Source organism: Choristoneura fumiferana, chromosome 2, assembly GCF_025370935.1.
Source record: "Choristoneura fumiferana chromosome 2, NRCan_CFum_1, whole genome shotgun sequence".
NCBI classification, from domain to species: domain Eukaryota; kingdom Metazoa; phylum Arthropoda; class Insecta; order Lepidoptera; family Tortricidae; genus Choristoneura; species Choristoneura fumiferana.
This window is the reverse complement of record NC_133473.1, coordinates 3,198,056-3,222,384: the sequence shown is the minus strand read 5'-3', so window position 1 is coordinate 3,222,384 and position 24,329 is coordinate 3,198,056. Positions and strand designations below refer to the sequence as shown.

Here is a 24,329-nt window from a genome sequence, read left to right as displayed (position 1 = left end):
CCACTTATCCGCATCGTACGCTTCGGACGTATCGGATTTGTTGCTTTGTACAGAAATGTGCGATGCTTACGATGCGGACAGGTGGACGCACTTATATGAGTTTCTATACAAAGAATACTACGATCCGTTGCGTGCGATGCGTCCGATGCGTACGATACCGACAAGTGGACGTTTACCTTAACGCTGCGATTTCCGCACAAAACAACTGAGTGCTTAAGCGTCCAGAAGTCGTACTTCTACTTCAAATTTCCTTGCAAAAGGTCCAATATTTTATAACCCACTCCAAGTGCCTCACTTACGATGGTAAGTGGCTCTTCTGACCTTACGTTTTAGTGATCTTTTTGTCGCTCAAACTATTCAATGGAGGCACTTTGCATTTTACTATTATAATATATTGACTACTTTTTCTCAACCTTTTCAGGGCTTAGAATGCATTAGACAAATTCTTGTCGGGACGTGGTTGGAATTTATAAATGAAACTTTATTCACCAATGAATGCTCAATATTTTATGGCCAATACTTCGACTAGAACTTTTTTACCTTTTATTAAGAATTTCAGGGTGCTAGGGTGATAAAAAACGTATTATTTATTACAAGCTTTTATTCAGTTTCCCCTGTCCCGTTGTCTGTCTCTCTGTCTGTCTGTAATCAAATCTTGCAAGTTAAATTTGACCAACTTTTAGTAGTCAGATTGACTTGAAATTCAGAATACCTACTTGTGTAAATTGCGTGACAATACAATAATCTAGTAGTGACATCCTGGTAGTCCGGCCAGGATCGTCTCCGCAGGACGGAACTCTTCAACGGTTAATAGCATCGACTTGAAAGGTAGGTATGCAAATGTAGTTTAAATGACAATGCAAGTAAAGTCGACAAAAAGTACAGTCAGCAAAAAAGCTTGTATTTCAGATTGTAGGTATTACCAAAAACTTGCAAGTTAAGAAATTCCACACTGATACTTACTTTGTTTTTCAGTAAACAAGAGGCAATTTTTTTTTACCGCAGTTATTTCTGTTAAATAAGTTGGTTATGGCTAGTTGAACTTCTTAATTGTTGCCAGGACGCGAGTAACTTCATTGCATTGGTAGGTACTCGTAGGTACTTATAAACAACGTGCCGGATTAATAATACGAAACTTTGTACTACATATAATGGGATTATACACATCTAGGTCTTAACGTGGATTCTGGTGCCCGAAACATACTAAAAAACCGGGCAAGTGCGAGTCGGAATCACGCACCGAGGGTTCCGTACACATTTATAAATATTATGTAAGTAAACGGGAATCGTGTCTTGAAGATAGTCTCGCTTTTTCCGAGTGATTAAATACATCCAGTGTATGCAGAGCCCTACTCTTAAGCAAAATGTACGCAGTGTGGGGTCAGATTATATTGGTCGATGAGTTTTACAGACAGACATGTAAATCAAAGTTTTCAGACTTTTCTAGTTGGTTGTGTTATAATAGCTACCTTCATACTATATTTCAAGATTCTGAGTTCACGGGAAGTACTCTGTAGGTTTTGATTCCCTTGCGAGTTTCGAAAATTTGCAGAAATTGGCAGCATAAACGGTTGCATCTTTTGATTGCGTTGGGTTAGAAGTTTGATATTTTAACAGCTCCAAGGGATAGTAGACCTCAGTATTTGATATAAATTTCAGCTTGATACCTCCACGCGTTCCCGAGAAAAAGGGTCTTGACAGACAGACAGACGGACAGACGTACAAAAAGTGATCCTATAAGGGTTCCGTTTTTTCCATTTGAGGTACGGAACCCTAAAAAAATAATAGACATCCCATTTGCCCAACCACCTTTACGAAATAGGATAGGTCACAATACGTACCTACAGTACCAATATATTTCTATACATTTTATTTGTCTATAACAATATGTCTAGACCTATCCAACGATACTCCACTCTACAAGATTGGATAAGAAAAAAAATTACCCCCACTTTTTACGTCTATGGGAAGTAGTGTAAAAAATTTTTTTTTAATTTTTTGTCAATTTGTCGGCATAGTTTTCATATATTCGTGCATCCCTGAGCAAAGCCGCGGACGGACTGACAGACAGACATGGCGAAACTATAAGGGTTCCATTTTTGCCATTTTGGCTACGGAACAAGGGTTCTCTTAAGAGGTCTTTTAAGGAAAAGACGTTTTTTTTGTCTGTAGTGAGTCTCTATTTCACTGTCGTAAGTTGAGAATTTGAATTTTCGATGTTGTTAGTTTGTTTGTTGAGTTTGAATTTGGGCATTTTTGAGCCGGGTACGACGCGGAACGGTGGTTTTTAGTTTGTAGCTTAGGTTTTAGTTTTAGTGTTTGTTGTTTTTTTTACTATTTTATTGTACTTATTTTTTTTTCATTTTATATTTTAATTTTATTTCTTAGAATTTTTGTTTTATTTGGGCAGTTTAGTTTTAGATTTATTTGAGTAGGTTTTCTCTGTGTACCTGTTTTCTGTATCGCTTACTATTTCTGGTGTACAATAAAGAGTAATTGCATCGTATGCGTCTTATGGACTGCTTTACCACCCGCCTTCAGGAGTTCGGCTGTAATTCTGTCGTCACCCGGGGTTTTGCCATTCTTCAGCTGTTTGAGGGCCAATACAATAACAATACAATACACTCATACAATAACTCTTTATTGCACACCAACACAGTAAGCAGTACTGAAAACACAGGTATATACATACAGATTTTCTAAGGTAAGCAATAGGCGGCCATACATCTCGTACAGGCTGACGTGTGAAGTGTCGGGTTAATCTAGCCCTCGGGTCTTTTGCTTCATTTTCGACGGGTGTTTGGGTTGTCGTGTATTTATAGCTGTCCATAAAACCTGTCAACTTCCCCCGACAGCTAAGGTTTAGATAAAATGATTCTGCCGTCGTCGGTGTTTACCTTCATCAACCGTCTTTGACTAACAGACAGATCCCTGGTAACTCCTGGTGGACTCGGATCATACAAATACAAATTAAGAACAAAGAAATAAAATTATCAAATGAAGAGTCCACGGAAAGAACATGTCCAGTCACCTTTTTTTTAATTAAGATTTTAATCTCAAAATGTAGAGGTCGCAAAGTACTATGACTTACCATTGAATTAAGGATATCTGAAAGCAATATACTTATTTATATTTTTCACTTTTAAAGAAATGGTAACCATAGTAATTGTTCGTGATGACTAACTTTCAAACCGCTATAACTCAAAAAGTTGCTTAGGTGACTAGATATGTTCTTTCCGTGGACCCTTCAAATTAAATTACATAGTTTTTAGTCCTCCTATAAATAACCACTAATATCTTTATAATAAAGTTTATCCAATCCTTTTCAGAGTAGACATGTTCATCAGACAGACGTGGAGTGAGAGTCGTCTCCAACTCCCGGAAGACATCTTCGAGGAAGGCGACGACCACGTCACCCTACCTCCGGAATTTTTCGACAACCTCTGGCATCCTGACCCTTATTTCCTTAACTCTAAAGTCACAGGTAAAATAATTTACTTACTCTTATTTTGCAATGATAATCGGGTGAATTTGAGTTTATACGTAGACGATATTATTGTCGGATCAAAATTGACGAGGGTTTAAGTGCGTCAATGGTATATTTGACGCAATAATTTCATGTTATTGAAAACAAGATAGCAATTCGATAAACAAATTATAAAGTAAATGACGTCGTTTCCGATATGACTGAAATAGCTTCAAGATTATGATATACTTATTTTATGATTATTTTTAACCTATACAGCGTTTTGTGTGTAAAATAAAATTAAAGACAGGTGGTACAACCTTGTGCAAGGTCCGCCCAGATTGCTACCACCATCTTGCTCGCTAATCCTGCCGTGAAGCAGCAGTGCTTGCACTGTTGTGTTTCGGCGTGGAGAGTAAGACAACCGGTGAAATTACTGGCACTTGAGGTATCTCATATTAGTCCTCTAGGTTGGCAACGCATCTGCAATACCCCTGTTGTTGCAGATATTTATGGGCGGTGGTGATCTTTTACCATCAGGAGACCCACTTGCCCGTTTGCCATCCAGTCGAATAAAAAAAAAGAACACAATAACATTTATTCAGTAGCGATCGGTCAGACTTTATCTCAAAGTTCTGTGCGGAAAGTTTATGAATATTTCTGTATTTTTTCTCATAGTTACAAGTCATGGTAGTAATTTTGCATTTGATTAAAAAGAGGATAATAAAATCATATTTTCATTCCAACCACAATTTTATAAGGATTCTTTTCAATCTTATTTTCTTTTATATCAAAAATGAACCCATAAGTTATGCCTTGTGCTAGGTTCCAAAGAGATTTAAAAGAAATAGGTCGTTTGAATTATTGTTTCGTTGTTTCTTTTAAGTTTCCTTCGAACAGCTATAATATCAAAGTCAAATTAAACCAAATACAACTTAAGGACAATTAAAATTGTTAAGTGTTCACAAAAGGAAACGGTATAAGTGTCGGCGGCCAATCGTAAAATCCGCCAGATCACGAAATTCCTAGGCATAATATCATGAAATGGCTAAAAGTTGGCCAGGCATATCACGATGTGCCTGAGAAAACAATACGGCAGATCGCTTAGAGCTACGCATTCGTCGATATTCCTAGCTCTATACCGAGCACATCGTGAAATGCCGAAAATAATGAAAATTTTGGTACGACCAGCGAAGCGAGGAGTGGTTAGTATTACAATACAATACAATACAATACAAATACTCTTTATTGTACATCAGAAAAAGTAAGCGATACAGAAAACAGGTATTAATTGTGACCACAACGCACCAGCCCATAAAGCGAAGCGAGCGTGCCGCGGCAGCGGCCGGCGAAGTGCCAGAACCAATATTGCGGCGTTTCATGATATGCCTATGAATTTCATGATTTGCCTACACGTGACTAGGCAAATCATTAAACGTTGAGTTTTGAACGATATGGCGGATGTCCCTTAGCCAATTCATGAAATGGCGCCATTTCACGTAATGCCTTGGAATTTCGTGATTTGGCGGATTTTACGATCGGCCACCGACATAAGTATTTTGTAGGTCATTTTTTCCGAGGCCTTTACTACTATTTTATTTAACTTTCTGAAAGATTTTTTCTAACTTGCAACGAGCGGATGTAAGTTGTGGTTTAGGTATTTTAAATAAAAATAACTGAAATTTGACATAAATACGTCAGTTATGCGGCAGTACAATATAATAATTATAGTAATAAAATTCTGGTAGTCCGGGCAGAATTGTTGAATACACTTGAAACAAGATAGATACGGATGGACAATGCAAGAAAAGTCAACAATACGAGTAAAAGGCACATCCAGAAAAAAAAAAGTTATAAAAGTGAAGATTCCATCATCCCTCCTAGTAGTAAAAAAAATATATAAAGCGGCAATTAACGGTTTACTCGTACTACCAGAGTTTTTGACAAAACCTCCATAAAGTACGGACCTAATTGAAATTGGCATATGCCTTTTATTTGATAGAGGTAGAAGTTAATGCTCGGGTAATTCGTTAATCCTTCCATGACTAACTTTTAAAGGACTTACGTAACCGCAAGGAAAGTATCTTCATTCATAGTAGGGTTACTCTGCTCTCTGCTTGATATTGTGCTTGATAAAAAAACTAGTTTTTTAGGGTTCCCGGCCAAAATGGCAAAAACGGAACCCTTATAGTTTCGCCATGTCTGTCTGTCTGTCAAAGTATAAGTATATCAAACTTACAAGGAAAACTATAACGGTTAAGTTTTCTTTAGAATTATTAGTAGTTTAAGAGTAAATAGCAGCCTAAGGTATAAAATATACCTAAACTTGGAGTATTCCGTACAAAATACGAAATCCTTTGAAAAATATTATTTAATTTTTTCATAATGGCTACGGAACCCTATTTCGAGCGTGTCCAACACGCTCTTGGCCGGTTTTTAATTTTGAGGTACGAAATTCTAAATAGTGTTCGTATATTCTAATTAGAATTTAATTTTTTAACACCGTCTAAATGAAACTAAACATAGTGTAGGTATGATAGATAAGCATTTCCTAAGGGGATAACTAACATCACTAATTGCCCAACGGGGGAACTTGAAACGTTCAAGAACTCATAACTGATTCCAACGGTCTGATAATGTTGATTAAACGAAAGAAAGTTTTGCCGAACAGTGTTTGTTAAGATTTACGGATCTCCCGGATTTATAAGGATGTATGCTACGTACCTACACTGCTACACACTATTGGACTAAAATGGACAAACTCGTTATATTTTCTTTCAGTTTCTCAATTTGTTGAAGAAATCGCTAAAACAATCGAAAAATGGGGTGCGTCCCAAGTTATATAAAAACCTTAGATATTTAAACGTTCATTATGTATAATTACATTATGTATAACGTTCGATTGGTATAACAGTTGTTTTATAAGAAATAACATGTTTATGGGCTAAATTCATAAAATATAACATACTTACATAAATTATACCGCTTATAATACGTAATAACTTCTTATATAACATTAATATGATATAACATCAAGTGATATAAATTTTTAAACCACATTTTTTTTAGTATTACCAAGGACCATATATTCTAGTTCTAGGTTTTACTACAAAATTTGTGCGAGCGAGCGAAGCGAGCGAGCATGACGGTTCGGAGCAGAAGCGATTTGGATAGTTTAGGTTCAGGCTAAGACGAAGTGTTAGCCTGTTTAAGGTTTTTGTTATAGCAGTGAAGAAATCGTAGAAGTGAAACATTTTTTTCTGATTTATATTTTTAAGCGTTATGTTTTCCGTTGTAAGATTAAATGAATGTTATATGTTTTGATTGTTAGAGGTTGCGAATATTATATAATAATCGTTATGCTCAATGTATTTATGTCCACAGCTCATTATATATACTTAATGAAATTATATATTTTATCTTTATACGTTATGAGCGTTATAGCAAACGTATGTTATATTTAAAAAAATATAGAAAGTGAAGTTATATGTAATGAATATTATATGTTTTGTTTTTGTATATTCTATTACTTACCCCGAAAAATGTGCTAATAGTTTCTGTTCTTAAAGTTTGTGTTTTGAACTATCTGTATAGTTATTTTTACTACTTACGTTGTTATGGAAAAAAACCTTCAATTCACTTAAGTGTATTACCAATTTTATGAAATGTAAAGATTTGATTATGATGCATTATAAACTTCAATTAGGAAACGTTGTGGACATAATCTTCAATTTTTATAAACTTTTATTTAAGTTTGGGTCAAATCTCGCATGTTTATTTTAACCCATATACAGTGGTCGGATTCACTTGAATTACTCGCATTACTCGTATGTAAGTTGGGTGACAACAAAAGTACAGTCACTAAAAAGTACAGCCAGCGAAAAAGTAAGTACCTAGTATTAAAATTTGTTTTTTTTATTAAACTGTTTTTCTCAAAACTCGCATTTATTACGACTTATTTTAATACTACAGTTACTTTAGTAAAATATTTAGTTTTAGGTCCCAATTAGCGTTGTTACAAAATATTGATGACATATGAAATGTAATTGACCTCTTTAAAACAATCTACAACAATAAACATACTACTTTCATGAACCATTAAGTTTCAAAGGCACGTAATATCTATAAATACATTGTCGAAACGAATCTTGATTTCACTTTCCTTGGATCCCGATCGGAGCTTCTACGTAAATCTTCAACTAAAACTCTACTTAAGCAAAAATGGAATAAATCTGTTTTCAATTATCGTTCTAACAACGCAGATTAAGTCTTCCACCGCAGAATATAACAGAAAATATACTTGAAATTGAATTAAGTGGTATTATTTAGGCATAACACAAAATTGTAAATTCACTTTAAAAGTATCTTAAATTACTTTTTTAATTTCACCGCACCGCACGACCATATGGCAACACATTCACAACCTAAATGATGCCACAATTTAATTTGCAGAAACAGTAAACAAGTTAAATGAACTGCTATGATACGAATTATTAGAGGAACAAAACATCAACTTTACGTTTACTTCTTAAGATAACTTTTAGCTTAGAATAATGAAGTCTTGCTGGAGTTTCTTGTATTGGAGAATTTGTTTGTGATACTTCGGGAATTGTATCGTCAGCATTATAACAAACTTTACTTTTGCGTCGTATTTTCTAAGTTTCCTTCATAAATTTAGTTCGAATCTTTCTTACTTTGTGTTAGATTCTAAATGTTTCAGACGATATAGATTTAATATATAATAAGTAAGCAACAGTGAGTACTTATTAGTCGGGTTGGTTCTGAGAACTGTAATAATAATTACAGTAATACAAAAATGTTGCTGCCAACACAAAGTTGGTAGCTTTAGGTTGGCAGACCTTTTTTCACTGCTAGATCCGATTGCCCATGGTGATCTTCGAATATTGTGAATCAGACTAATTAATTCTTGTGTTCCCTATTATTTGCTCTCTCATTGTACAATATGTGTTGGTGTTCGCTTAATGAATACATCTCAGTGTAAAGCAGACTTGTATTGTGAAGACCAGAACAAAAATCTACAGTCCACGCTCCCAAATAAACTAATATACTTTTAATACATCAAACCTAACAAACAAAGTTTTTTTAAATTGTTTCTCAAAATCACAAAACTCCCGTAGTCTACCTGGACTGTATTAGTTCTCTATCATAAGAAATGTCTCAAACGTGTTAGCGTTGAAACGCTAAATTTTTTGAGAACAGTTTATTGCTTATGGGTCGCAAGAGACGTTGCCAACTTGCTCATATTATTTGAGATGGTCCAACGCGCCCACGTTTGAAACGTTTTCTGTGTCATAAATCAACTCAATCAATTTTGAGGCTCTAAACTAATGTTCACTTTAGTTGAACATAATCGCTAGTCTTACTGGTGGAAATCCAAATGGATTGGATTGAAAATTAATGGGGTTTTTGAAATTTTAGGAGGAGCTTTGTACTACCGTCATCAGTCGGCTGGTAGGCAATTTTGCCCCTTTAGTAATTGGAAACACTGTATTGCCTCGAACCCTTACATACGGCTTGATCTCAGCACGTGTTTTAAATTGACGTTACGCCATATTGGAAAACAACGCACAAACGTCGGGTTTCTTTGAAAGAACTCACACGATCAATTCGAAAAGAGTGTCGGCCTGGGCCCAGTTTCTCGAAGCATATTAGTCTAATAATATTAGTGTTTTGTTTCATTTTCTCATTCAAGTTGCGAGACAAAACACTAATACTATTAGACTTGTAAGCGTTGAGAAACAGGGTTATTATTACCAGTCCGATCGCCCAACATCTGCCAAATCGGATTTTCTGATACTGCAAGTTGCTTGTGTTATCGCAACGAACTCTTTAAAAAACGTAGAACTTCGCATGGCAAAATTTTTAACTTCGGAAAGCCTCCCGTCTGTATCTACTAACATTTCTAGTTAATATATAATAATGTCTAATTTATGATTCAATTTTGACTCGATAAAGTTCAATCATAAATTAGAGATATTATAGATTATTTTTGTTAATCGTATATACTTCTAGTTACGAGAAGTAAAAAGTAGATTAGATTATATCGACGTAATTAATTTGAAAGTTGTTATTTTACTGAATATTATGGGAAAAGTTGTTTCTCAATATTAATGTTTTTTTATCAGTATGGCGTAACACTGACTTCCACACAAAAACGTACCAACTTTTATAGTTATAGGGGACGTAGTTAAGTTGATGTTATTGTAATAGATGGACTTTTTTAATGATAAGGTTTAATTAATTTAGTGGAGTTGCACTGGAGTTTCACAAAGAGAAAATTAGTAATAAAACAATAATTAAATGCAATGTAGAACTGCTAAATATAATAGGTAAACTATATTAAGGTCCGTAGCTCGAAAAAAAGAACATTTGAAATGATGATTTCTTCTGGCTTCTTTTTTTTCTGCCTTTTAAATCTGTACAGTATCTTACATAAGAATTGAATGTTTTAATCTTGTTATATTTTGGTCACGTTACAGTTAGAGCTTTCTATGGCGGTCGATAGTATTGTTTGACGTAACAGCCTTGCTTGGGATTGGCTTATTTAGTTACACAAAAATCCCAAACATAACGCCACCTAGCGTTATTAGAGATACCCTCATCCACAGCTCATTATAAAAACTAGCTTTTGCCCGCAGCTTCCCCCTCGTGGAACTAGGCTATCGCGCGCTGTTCCCTCGGGAACTGTGCATTTTACCGGGATAAAAAGTAGCCTATGTCACTATCTGGTCCATAAACTATCTCTATGCCAAAAATGACGTCAATCCATCGCTCTGTTTCCACGTGAAAGACGGACAAACATACAAACACACAGACTTTCGCATTTATAATATTAGTATGGATTGCGAAACATAGTCTTGGTTATTTTAACTCCCAGATAGGTTACCTAATATAAGTAAAAATCGCAAAAAAAAAATTAAACACAAAGTCCATTTTTAAGGTATTTTGACTTAACTACGTTCCCTTTGTTAGTAATTAGACCAGGCAGTCTGTATGGAGTAACACGATTTTCCACCTGTAATGATCATTACGCTTCCACCATCATCGATTGACTGAATGTCCACCGTATGTGCAGGGGTTTGATTCTCTGAACTAACCACCTACGCAGATTCATCGTTGAACTAGGTAAACAAGTAAAATTTTACCCTTTTCTTCGTAAGCTTTATACGGAGTCATGTGTAGGTATTAGTCAAAACCTAGGTCAAGATTACAAGACGTCAAGACAATTAACATTTATCAATAAAAAATTACTGCTGTAACCTTACAAAAAAACGTACTGTAAATTTAAAAAAGTATGCAAAAATGCAAACAATTTAGGCTTTTCTATTTACGTTCTAAAGTGACGAATTGCTGGCACTTGAATTCTAAAGTAGATAAAAAACTCGGATCCCTGCATACGACCCCGAGCTGCCTCGTGGATGTTCTTGAAGACCTTCTAGTCGTCTACGGACGGATCTATCTGTCTCGGTTATACAAACATCAACTCACCAACAGTGCCGCAGCTAAGATACAGGACAACGTTGTAGGAACAGTCCCACAATCATTGCGATTACGCCTCAGGTGACGCTTTCATTTGACTGCGGAATGCCTGCGAGAAAACTGGCCTAATTATTATTAATTGTATGTTTGTATGTATGCAAATATTTTATACACGAAAAAATAACAAAAAAAGTACAATGGTAAACTTATTCCCAAAAGGGATAATTTCAAGCTAACCTGGTTTGAAAAGGATAAAGATAGGCGAACGGTTATTTATGTACAGTAAGAAGATAGGAATATATAACATTTTATATAAATACGCAAATTATATTTACAACAATTAAATACATTATTGTGTGTCAAACGCAGCGATGTTATTCGTTTAGTGAAGCACCAAAGAAACTAATTAAGACTATTCATACCGATTAAATAATTCATTTTACTCAATTTTAATGTAGACAGCAGCAGTGTCTATTTACGTCACGATTTGCACACAACGCCTCAGATTTTAATAATACTTAATCCACTATTCCAACAAAGCCTATGTTTACAAAGTACACTAAAGTTTTTCATTAAAAATAAAAGGAGCAGTTTCAATGAAAAATTATTAGTAGGCACTTTAAAAGTTAATAGTATTAAATTTAAGTGAAGTTTAATTACAAAAATTACGAAGATTTTAATAATAAAATGTTTTGGGGCGATAAATAATGTAGAATGGACTGTAGCTAAAATTTTAATGGAAACGAAAGCAAAGGGAATCTAATTTGTTTCTCGAAAAAAATTAAGTTATTCATTTATACAAATAGAAAGAGGGCGCAAAAAGTGCTTATACACATACCTAGTTTCCTCAGGGTCTGTAATTCTCTGTGAGACCTCAATCAAAACCGGCACATCAGCTACTTATGCTATCGCAACCTTACTTAATCTGCCGACGCCTTCTCACAAAACACTAATAATGCATTATCACTTGTTTTATATAAGTTTAAATTGTAGAATGACTTTACTCTCAGTTTAGAAAAAATAGATCCGCCTTTTACGGGGTCGATACGAAAAGTGAAAAATTCAATATGGCACGCGCTGGAACATGGGTTGCCATAATCCAAAAAAGAAGTTGGTTTTTTTTTTTATAAATGTTGCCATTACAGAAAAGCAATGTGAAAATTTAATATAAAAGTAAAGTTTAAGTTTGCATTCGGTGGGCACTCAGTCATAATTAGTTTCACTGTGTTTTTTTTAATATTAAATAACTTAGTGTAAGTTTTTCAAAGGTTTGCACTTTTTTTAGTTGTTTCAAAACATTACGATAGCAAGTTATCGTACAAACGTAATGCATTCAAAGTTGTTGACTTAAAAAGTTTGCGACGAATTATGCTGCAGGAATATAATATCATAATATTGTACCTTTGTTTTTTTTAAGTGTTTTTTCGATGCAAGTAAAATTTTCGAACCCTGTGTTTTATATAAAATTACGACCTTTTTTCATTTAAGTTTTCAAGTAAAAAAGGAAAAACATAATGAGTGTTTTTCACAAGTAGATGGCATTAGACTTGTAAGGTCTGTTTGTCTATTTGACAGTCTTACTAAAACTTGACTTATTTAGTTATGAACCAATCGCAAACGTAACTCAAATGTCAATATGACAACCTCGTACTTATAATGCATTTTTGGGTCAATCAACTATTTCACCAACACTTTGGGCGTCTCCTGCGTTACCAAAATTGTCTCTGGCGTTACCAAAAATCGTACTTCCAACAAGATATTTCACGGTTTAATAGGATGAACTTACATAGGATGGCATGTATTCATGTACACCATCTATTAAATTACAGAAAAAACATGGTTAATTACAAAAATCTGCAATTGTTTGAAAAATGTCGCGGACAGAATTAGAGTCGGTAAAAAAGTTGATGGGCCCTTTTATGAAATTGGAACACTGGATCCACCTCGATTTTCTTTGTTTTTTTTTTCTTTTCTTTTATACGGCTGAAATGCAATACCTATTTTTTAAACCTGAAATGTTTTTGAATTTACAGAAATAGCAGAACTCACACACAAATTCTCGTCGGTCACATTGTACAGGAATCAGACTGTGCGCTACGCGGCAAGGATGCATGCTATCATCGCCTGCCAAATGGAATTTCAGCTCTACCCCATGGACATACAGTCCTGTCCGATCTACATTGAGAGCTGTGAGTTACAAAGGAATAAAAGGAATTATTTTTACACGCACACACACACACACACACACCAACATCACGCCTGTATTCCCAAATGCATGGGGTAGGCAGTGCACACGAAACGTTATACCGCTTCGAAGCCACTTTTAGCAATTTTAGGTTTTAAGTTGGACAAAAAACGGTACAATAGTGACAGGTTGCTACGTTGCTAGCCTGTCGCCTACGGTATACCTTAACCTATATCCTCAGTCGCCTCTTATGACATCCACGGAAGAAATGCAGAGGTGTATTTCTAACCCGACACCACACGGATTCTATTTATTCCTTCTATAACTATTCGATTTTTTTAATTCCCGGAATATTTCAGTTAACAAGGCGAACTTATTTTGCAGTCTCGTATAGTAATCAGAAAGTGCGGTTTCGCTGGAGCGAAGCTGGAGTGACGATCAATCCGGAGCTAAAACTGCTGCAGTATCACATCGGACAACCGCTGAGGCTCGAAGAAACAAACGGTTATATGATCGACAAGGACGGTAAGTACAGTCGAACCATTAGATTCCTGACCCACCGTAGAACGTTCTCACAGTGTGGCAAGGTTCCACAGTGGGTCACAAGTTGGTTCGTTAGTACATACATAAACTAGCTATAGAACTTGCGTTATCCGAAATGTATGAATTTTAGTTTATACGTTACTTTTCACTAAAAATTTAATTTAAAGTGTTTTTTTTTAAATATGCATTCGTCTCTATCTGAAACGTTTTTCTCTATGCAGTAGGTATGGTGCTACTTGCGTGTGCAGCAGATGCTAGTATGCCTTTCTTTGTCTAATCTTGAATCAAACCTTTATAACTCTGATACGCAAAGGTAGCTCTTTAATTTCAAAAACAAAAGAAAAATAATCTAATAAATACCGAATTAGACACCCTATTGAACCTGCTCACGAAGTTTCACGAGAATCCGTTAAAAAATCAACACGTAGAGGACAGACGCTTTGCTTGCGCGCTTTGCACTTGCTCGTCAATTAAGTGTGCAGACAGTCCGGATAATGGAATAAAGGTATCACGTGTGTAAAGCCCTCGATAGACTAAGGGCCTAAGGGCGCTGGTGCAGATCCACGGAGCGGGTGCACGCCGTGGGCGCGAGTGCAGCCAGGGTGCGTGCAGTTAAGGTGATTTTCTACCGGCGAGGCGATTACATGAGTGTAATATGTATGCATTCTCGTGCGTTCGCCGCGGGCTGCCACGGGCGCCACATACAAATTTCAATTCTCGTCTCGCCCCACCTTGTCTCGTCTCGCCGGTGGAAACTCACCTTTAGTGCTGCTCATACTATTTCTCAATAGGCGCCCACCCGCCCCGAGTAAACCGCGTCAGCGTAGGCCCTAAGCATGAAACTCTTCTGCTACGGATGTTAAACGCTCCATACCAGGAGATTTCAAGGCTCTACCGCTGTGTATCATATACCTAATTCAGTGATAAAGAAGTAAAATAAAAGCAATAAAAAGGTATACCACAAACGGGACTTATCACGTTACTATTGCACAAATTGTCGAGTTAAATATTACTTGTGCAATAATAGCGTGATAAATCCCGCTAGTGGTATTTTGACTATGAGTGAAAATCACGAAAGTTTATAACGTTATAATAAAAAGGTATGACCGAGATACTTTAAGCGACAGTCGCTATTCCAAGACGTTATCATAATATTTATTGTGCCGGTATGTATGTAGCACATGTTAAATATAATGACCCGGATAACTCACGTCTTAAATCGAGTTTAGCTCGACATGTTTCGGGCTAATCCGTAGCCCTTCGTCTTCGGAGCAACGCGACTCAGCGGCTGCTGCAACACGCGCACAGAGAGAGAGTTTAATATGAGTGAGTCTCACGGTAGTTTCATGTTCAAAATGTAGCACATGGTTTATCTGGATCATGTTGATAGATTTGGAGTGCTGCGGTATCAACCCACGCGCGATCGAGTCAGATAAACCCCACCATATCTTCGTTGATATTAAGCTAGCATTTTGGGTGAAGCGACAGACGACCGTAATTTTTAACCCACGACGCAAAAAGAGGGGTGTTATTAGTTTGACCATTACGTGTGTCTGTCTGTGGCATCGTAGCTCTTAAACGGGTGGACCGATTTGAATGCGGTTTCTTTTATTTGGAAGCAGGGTTTTTAGCAATAGTTCTTAGGCATGTTTGATCAAAATCAGTTCAGCCGTTTTCGAGATATTGAACTTTGAAGTGACAAAGTCGGGGTTTTCCAACTTTTTGTTTTTCACTCATTTTGAGTCGCCGTGTGGCACAAACTGAACTTTAGTATAAAACCGAATACAGCAGAAATTACGCGACCGAAAATACGCGGCTCACGACTCGAAAAATTACGCACGTTTGGCTTCACCCTTCATGTAATTAAAATCAGTTCGAGTGAGTTCAAGTTAAACACAACCCGACAAAGGTTCTTTTACTCCACCACTCAACTTCCCCTAAACTTATCGACCAACTTTAGAAAGTCGTCACCCTTTCTACGGTCTCGGGAGAACTGCACTGTAAACTATAAAATAAACAAATCTTTATTTATACCCACGAAATAAATTGAGTAGCGTTTGCTTACATAAATATCTACTTAATACATCACTTTTATTCATGGAAATTTAAGTACAAAACTTTCTGTAAGGGAGCATTCACCTCCTTCTTTAGAAACGCGATCGCAGCTTGCAAAAAGGTTAGTGTAAAGTTCAATAGATTATTTTATCGTATAATACTAATTGCTTGTAACCTGGAATTCAGCCCCAAAAGTTTTAATAAAATATGAGTTACTTACCTCGTATATTATTTATTTTAACTTTTAGGTACATTGAACTGACTTGTAGTATGCTGTTTTAACATTTAGTAAATATGTTTAGACACGAAATTATAAGGTGGAAATTGCGTTTACTTTAAACCAGGGGCCATCAAAATGTCGAAGCTCTCTAGGTGTTCATATTATAGATTATCGCGAACATGGCCGTATTGCCCATCGCGTGAGTGTGCATATTTTTGAGCACCTAATCATCTTCGGTATTCGATATTATGCTGCCATATTTCCCATTTAAATAAAAAATAGTACATTGTGTCTTAAGGGCCGTAAAGAAGAAATTACGAACGAGAGTCTATTAGAATTATTTATAATTAGAATTATTATTAAAGCTTTAATGAGTCGATGTTGGTAATTCTAGTACCACCCGTGCGACATACAATGTCTTCCATCCTATTTGCGAGTAAAATTGTATATTTGTAAAAGAAAAACTAATATTTTTTACAAAAATTGCCGATACCGCTGACTGCGCTCTTGGCAGCGCCACGTTACCGTTAGAACGTACAGTTGAAACATTTGATTCCTGACCTTCCATAGAACGTTCTTGCAGTAAGTGTCATAATAAATTCCATTTTCGAGTAATGCGACGTCACTATGACTTTTTCTACGAAAAGGTTCCACAGTGGGTCACGATTCAGTTGGTTCGAGTGTACTTTCTAAGATCTACAACGTTGTTGGAACCCGTTTTTCTAACCTTGCGTCTCTTCTCTATCTTTGCAGGTAACTACTCTAGGCTAGTAGTCTACTTCAGGTTCGAGCGTCAGATCGGTCACCATCTCATCCAAACCTTCGCCCCTTCTTCCCTCGTCGTCATGCTGTCCTGGTTCAGTTTCTGGCTGGACCTGGACGCCATCCCTGGCCGAGTGACCCTCCTGGTTACCTGCATGTTGACTCTGGTCACCATGTTTACTGGCTTACGGGCTGATATACCACCAGTTGCTTATGTCAAGGTAAGGGTTTGATCAACAATGATCATGCCACCCTTATTGGGGCTTACTTATGCTATTTACAACTTATTCACTTCTTCTTTTAAGTCCTAACCTAACTAATTTATATAGTGCTTTTGCTACATTAGACTGAGAATCATCATCATCATCATCCCAGCCTATATACGTCCCACTGCTGGGCACAGGCCTCCTCTCAGAATGAGAGGGCTTGGGCAGTAGTTCCCACGCGGGCTCAGTGCGGATCAGGACACATTCCTCTAGAACATAATAGGTTTTGATATTGTAGCACACAAGTTTCTCCTAAGACGAAAACATTGAATTTTAGTAAAAAATTGGCATCCGTAATCGGGCATTTATTTGCTGATACATGGAAGAAGTTGATAAGTGTTTTACAATAAATTGTCTAGAGCCATGCAAAATATTAATGTAGGAATGAGTGATATGCTAAATGATTGATCGAATGACGCGATGAATGAGCGAGTTAGGGTGAATGAAGGACGGGGAGAAAAACGGAACACGCGTTTGCGAAAGGACGTGTTTCGAATTTGATTTTTTAACTAAGATTATGTTTTTTTTTGAGCTTTATTTGAAATTCATTATAATTTTGCCAACTAAATGAGTTTTCTGAACAAAACTCTACGTTAATTAAAACTTAGAAACGTTAATGTATTTTTAAGTTTAATTTAACCCTTAATTTGGCAAGGAATAAAAATATCGAAATAAGGTTAGAATTATAGTTTTTTGGGTAATTATGTTGTCATATACACGGTAAAAATAGTAAAAAAAATCAAATGTCAATAGTTTTCAGAAAAACGTATGTCAAGTATGCTGGACGTTGCCAACTGGGCAGAGGACAGGACAATTGTTTCAATGTCTAGTATACTGGCCATTGCCAAAGATATGTAGTTTCCCGATTATTTGTTTTTAATCAAACAAAAGTATACAAAATGTAAAAATATTTATTAGAAAATCACTTTAAACAATCTACAGACTTACAATTGTTACATTCAGCTTATTTTAAAATTTTCTGTCGAGAAAAAAATACAAAAAATTTAAAATATTAACAATTTTCTGACAATCAAGACTGATAAACAAGTATCACTAACATGAGATCATTTTTATACTAAACCTATAAATCTTCTTCTATACTTTTTGAACCAAGTCAAAAGTCAGTCTTTTAAAATGAGCACAATGGACAAATCTTTTATTTACAATAGCGGAATGATAATAAATTTAGTATACTTCTACTTTGAAAATAATCATAGGTACTCTCAATGGAAATAATTGAAAAAAAAGACGCCTTCATTGCCAAAAAAAAGTCTAAGTAACTTATCATACCGCTCTTGTAATTAATAACAAAGACTACATTACTTTCAAGAACAAACCGGCTTCCGAAAAGGCTATAGTACCGTAGACCACATACATGCGTTGCGGTAGGTTATACAGAAGACCGAAGAGTATAACCTCCCCCTTTGCCTTGCATTTGTGGACTACGAGAAAGCCTTCGATTCGATCGAGACTTGCCGTGCCAAGTTGACTACCGGTATATCGAAGTGTTGAAGTGTCTGTACGAAAACGCCACTATGTCCGTCCGACTACAGGACCAGAGCACGAAGCCTATTCCTCTGCAGCGGGGAGTCAGACAAGGAGATGTGATCTCTCCGAAACTGTTCACCGCTGCATTGGAGGATGCTTTTAAGGTTTTGGACTGGAAAGAACGAGGCATCAACATTAATGGCAAGTACTTCACTCACCTGCGATTCGCCGACGATATTGTAGTCATGGCTAGACCATGGCTAGTCATGTAGACCATGGAGGACCTCAGTGCTATGCTCGCTGACCTCAGCAAAGTTTCCGACCGAGTTGGCCTGAGAATGAACATGGGCAAGACAAAAGTCATGTCTAATGTCCATGTTGTGCCAACTCCCGTAATAGTCGGAGGCTCTGCGCTCGAAATTGTTGACGAGTATGTATACCTAGGACAAACGGTCCAGTTAGGTAGGTCCAACTTCGAGAAAGAGATCACTCGTCGAATCCGACTCGGCTAAGCAGCGTTCGGGAGGCTTCGCAGTGTCTTTTCATCCAAATTACCGCAGTGTTTGAAGTCAAAAGTCTTTGACCAGTGTGTGTTGCCAGTGATGACATACGGATCTGAGACGTGGGCGCTAACGATGGGCCTCATGAGGAAGCTCAAATTCACTCAAAGGGCTATGGAGAGGGCTATGCTCGGGGTTTCTCTGCGGGATAGAATCAGAAATGATGATATCCGCAGTAGAACTAAGGTTACCGACATAGCCCGAAGAATTACGAAACTGAAGTGGCAATGGGCGGGGCACATTGCTCGCAGGACTGATGGCCGATGGGGTCAAAAGGTTCTCGAATGGCAGGTGTTCAAAGTCAAAGTCAATGTCAAAATATCTTTATTCAATTTAGGCTAGAACAAGCACTTATGAATGTCAAAAAAAAACCTACCACCGGTTCGGAAAAACCTCTATTGAGAAGAATCCGGCAAGAAATTCAACGAGGTATTTTTTTTTATTAACACATGTGATGCGGAAGGTTTAGCAGGAGATGCCAATAATGGAATAGACGACAGACTGGGTATATTCTCGTAATTTATTTCCCCATTAAGTGGTATAACCTCTCGTATTATAGGTGATAGAAGATTTACTTCACAGTTATTACTTTGGTTTGTATCTATATCTTTGTCAGAATCTTCTCCAAGTAAATTGAGTCGTTCCAATGAGTAATTAATAGTAGAAGCGTCTGGAGAAGTGCTATTTCTTCTCAACTGTGTTATTTCTACGATTTAATAATTAATTACCCATTTCTATAACCACAAAACTTACAGGTAGCTTTTTCGGTCATTTCAAAGCCAAAAATTTCAAAAATGGCAACCGATTTTGAAATCTTGCTAAGAATGACCGCTAGAAAACTTGTTTTCAAATTAAAAAAAAAACACATTCAATCAGTACACATCGGTTCACTCGTTTAAGAGCTACGTTGCCATAGACAGACAGACAAGACCTACACACAGACACACACATACACACATATACCGGTTAAACTTATAAAAGTAGTTTTTATTTCACTTTACTCATATTTGGCAAAGTGTATTATACTGGACATGACAGAAGTTTATAAAAAAACTACATCATTGGCATTGGGAAGTATGCTGGACATAGCAAAAGCAAGTTAAAACGTTGTGCAGTTGGCAACGGGAAGAATGCTGGACGTAGCAAAAGCAAGTTAAAACGTTGCGTAGTTGGCAACGGGAAGTATAATGGACGTTATACTTTGCAAACGTTAAACACACAAACAGAACGTGTTCTTAATGTCAACTATAGTGAAATATGTTTTTTAATTATTACTTAATATCACAATGGCAATAACTCATAACAATTTCATACAAAACCAAGAAAAAAAAACCATTTGTCGGGAGCCCGCTAGACGCGACCTTCCTCCTCTGCATCTTGGCGGCCACAGACGAACACTTGGCGTTCCCACCGGCTTGATACATTTTTTGGTGAAATAATATTAGCATTTAATTAATTTATGCTACTTAAAAAAAAACTCCATGTTTTAATATTACGTGTAGATTTATTTTTTTAGAATGTCCAGTATTCTTCTCGGTGCCAAATTAAGGGTTAATTTACCAATATTAAATTATTAATCTTAGTGAACCTTCCTGTCTGGCCACTATCTTAATTATTCACGCAATTGCAGAATACAATAAAGGTTAGGTATTATGCAGGTGGTAGGACCCTGTGCAAGGTCCGCCCGGATTGCTACCACCATCTTGCTTGCTAATCCTGCCGTGAAGCAACAGTGCTTGCACTGTTGTGTTTCGACGTGGAGAGTAAGACAGCCGGTGACATTACTGGCACTTGAGGTATCCCATCTTAGGCTAACCTAACCAACCGCTCTAACCGTGGATTCCAACTGAAGCAGCTGAAGGTCTATGGGGGAGGCTTATACCCAACAGTGGACGTCGTACGGCATGATATTGACGATGATGATTTCATTTTCAAAATTAGCTCTCGATTCATGAGTACCATTGCAAGAATAGGCTTTCTTACAGCAAATTGGATTGTATATGCTGTAATAGTAAATTCTAAGGTATGTTTAATTGCATTTGCAGGCACTGGACCTCTGGATGGCAGGCTGTATGATGTTTGTATTCGCAGCACTCGGGGAGTTCGTGGTGGTAAAGGTGCTGGACAAACAGTACCAATGAATAAAAATAAGGCGCAGGAGTCCATGCCTAGGATAATACCTGTGGTAAGAAACTTAACCTCAGTACTACTCAACAAACAAACAACAGACACAAAAACAAGTTTGGCGACAAACTGGTAACAGTTAGCTGGTACAGTTAGCAAACCCCTAATGGTTTTAAAATACCTATCCAACGATACCCCACACTATCGGGTTGGATGGGAAAAAAAAATCACCTCCACTTTACCTCTATGGGAGATACCCTAAAAAATTTTTTTTGAATTTTTAATTGTACTATTTTGTCGGCATAGTTTACATATATATATATACTTACAAAATTACAGCTTTCGAGCATTGATAGTCCCTGAGCAAAGCCGCGGACGGACAGACAGACAGACAGACAGACAGACAGACAGACAACGAACTATAAGGGTTCCGTTTTTGCCATTTTGGCTCCGGAACCCTAAAAATGGTCAAGTGAGAATCGGACTCGTACATGAAGGGTTCCGTACCTACTACCTACGTACAATGTCGTTAATTATATTTCTCCATTTTGCTCTATCCCTGGTTTCCTTTCTCCATGATGTTCTCTTGCTTATACGCTTGAGATTTTTATCTACACAGTCCAGTAGGTACTCTCTATCTCTCTCTCTCTCTCTCTCTCTCTCTCTCCTGTGGCGCTTTAACCCTTTGTGGGTCTTGGCCTCTTTAGTGATATATTTCTCCATTTTGTTCAATCCTACCTGGCCTTCTTTCTCCACGATATTCTCTTGCCTATACGCTTGAGATTTTCCTCTACACAGTCCTTGCACCGCTTCCTAGGTCTTCCTCCGGGCCTTTTTTGTTGCGGGGTCCTGGCGGAAATTCCTCGTCATAACTTATCATTAATTTGGTTGTATTGTACGGTCCGCATATGCTCTTCCTCCAGCGCCTGAATGGCAACAAAGGCTCCTGCGGCACAATCGCTGCGTGTGAAGGCAGCGGCGTCCAATGTCGCAAGATTGACCTGACGTCACTGCCGTAATAGGTTCTAGAACGACAGACACCCAATAATAATTTATGGGCGTTGGCCTCGTTAATTATATTTCTTCATTTTGCTCTATCCCTGGTTTCCTTTCTCCATGATGTTCTCTTGCCTATACGCTTGAGATTTCCCTCTACACAGTCCTTTCACCGCTTTCTGGGTGTTCTCCTGGGCCTTTTTTGTTGCGGGGTCCAGACGGAAACTCCTCGTCATCCCTCATTTGGTTGTACCTACTGCATAGTCTTTTCAAATCCGCATGCTCTTCCTACAGCGTTTGAATGGCGACAAAGGCTCCTGCGGCACAGTGGCCGCGTGGGAAGGCAGCGGCGTCCGATGTCGCAAGGTGGACCTGACGTCGCCGACGTCCCCGCCAGCCGCGACGCCCGCCGTACACCCGGCGCCGGGCGCACCCCCGCATCTTATCGGCGTCGAGCGGCGGCAGAGCATACTCCAGGTAAAGAAAGATATTTATATTTATATTTGTCCCGGCGCACAAAATTTAATTAAAGAAGTGCAAAAGCGCCTGGTCGACGCTACTGGTGACCAAAGGGCTGGCAGCTATCTCTCTCAACGAATCGCCATCGCCATTCAACGAGGGAATGCTGCCAGCCTCTTGGGAGAGCCACTCTTTTTTAGATTTTATTTAGTAGGTATTAAGTTTTTAAGTTAGGTTGTAGGTTTATAGCTAAGTTTCATATGGTTATTTTTCCTTAAATCCTTATATTTATGTACCTTTATAATAATAAATAATAATTAATGTCAAATAAAATAAATTAAATACGCGTCAAAATAAATAAAACTACTTGAACCTATAACACAAAGTACAAACTAAGACCAAAACTACAAGCTAAAACCACCATTCCACATCGTATCCGGTTCAAAAGTGCCCATAATTAATAATTAATTGTTTATTTATCCCTTCAGCTTCTAGTTTCATTTAGGTGCATCTAGATAAATCCAAAATGAATACAATAATCAATCAATGATCAAAATCAAACTGATCAACTCGGGGATTGAGATTGAATAGAAGTGAAATGGTGTCCTCATTTGCATCACCATCTCTGACGTTGCTTCCGTTAGCGGCATGGCATAATGTCCCAAAACCAAACACGGTTTCAGCCAGAAGGCAGCACTCACCGTCTTCATAGCAGCTGCGGAAACGCTACAAACGTGTATTGGTGCCAATTCACCTGAAACACCTTCTGATTATTCCTAGCGGACATCTTTTAAACACATGTGGCACAAGATGTCGCGTCTGCATCGCACCATCGCAACGTAGCATATACTACCTAGTACTCGTACTGAAAATTACCTGCGATGGACGCATACCAAGCATACACGCAGATGCAACACATACCAAGTTGTTTTCTGGGTCCGGTACTGCAGAGCTACGTTGACTTGCAAGGCTTCTCATAATCCTTATTTTTTTCTACACCAACGTAAACTCCTCATCTATCTATTTTAACCAAAAATAATAATCTTAATTTGGTCCTAGTTAGATAATCGGTAAAAAAGGGCAGTGAACTCGAGCTAATGCTAATTGATTTTCTACTTGACTTAACAATTACTGCAAACCATAAAAAAAGAATCTCTGTTTCATTAAATGAGACGGGCGGTGAAAATCCGCGCTTCCTACAAAATTACGTCTCGTCAGACGTTAATAATGCTTTTAAATCCGGTAACAATATAATGACAATTGAAATTGAGGATTGTGTTTAAGTATTTTGAGTAATTGTTTGATTCAGACGTTACGTTCATGTCAATGAACCTACACTGAAGTCAGTGTTTTACATATATTTATGATGTTTGTAGCAGCTGGACCTGTGTGATATCGAGTACAGCACGGCTTCTCACTGCTAAGCCATATGGAAGGAATGTATTTTAAATATTGTTGATATAGAAAATATTTCTGAAAAAAGACTTCATTTTGGAAACAATTTGGAACGCATTCAAAGATTTTAAAATCCCTATCTGAAGCGGGAATTGAACTCACCAAATGGTAAAAAAGCACCCGTATTAACTTTACTAAAATTATGAGTGTAAAATTTCATGGTCTAACTTTTATTTAAGATGGTATGTTATTCTGAAAACAATTCTTATGATTGAGCCTTTGGATCTGTAACTGCTTGTTTTTTTTACCA

The 24,329-nt window shown here is 37.3% G+C and overlaps 1 pseudogene; it reads left to right on the top strand.

Annotated features, from left to right (window-relative positions):
* The window catches only part of LOC141445660 (glycine receptor subunit alpha-4-like), a 41,358-nt pseudogene that overhangs the window by 4,139 nt on the left and 12,890 nt on the right, over positions 1-24,329 (top strand).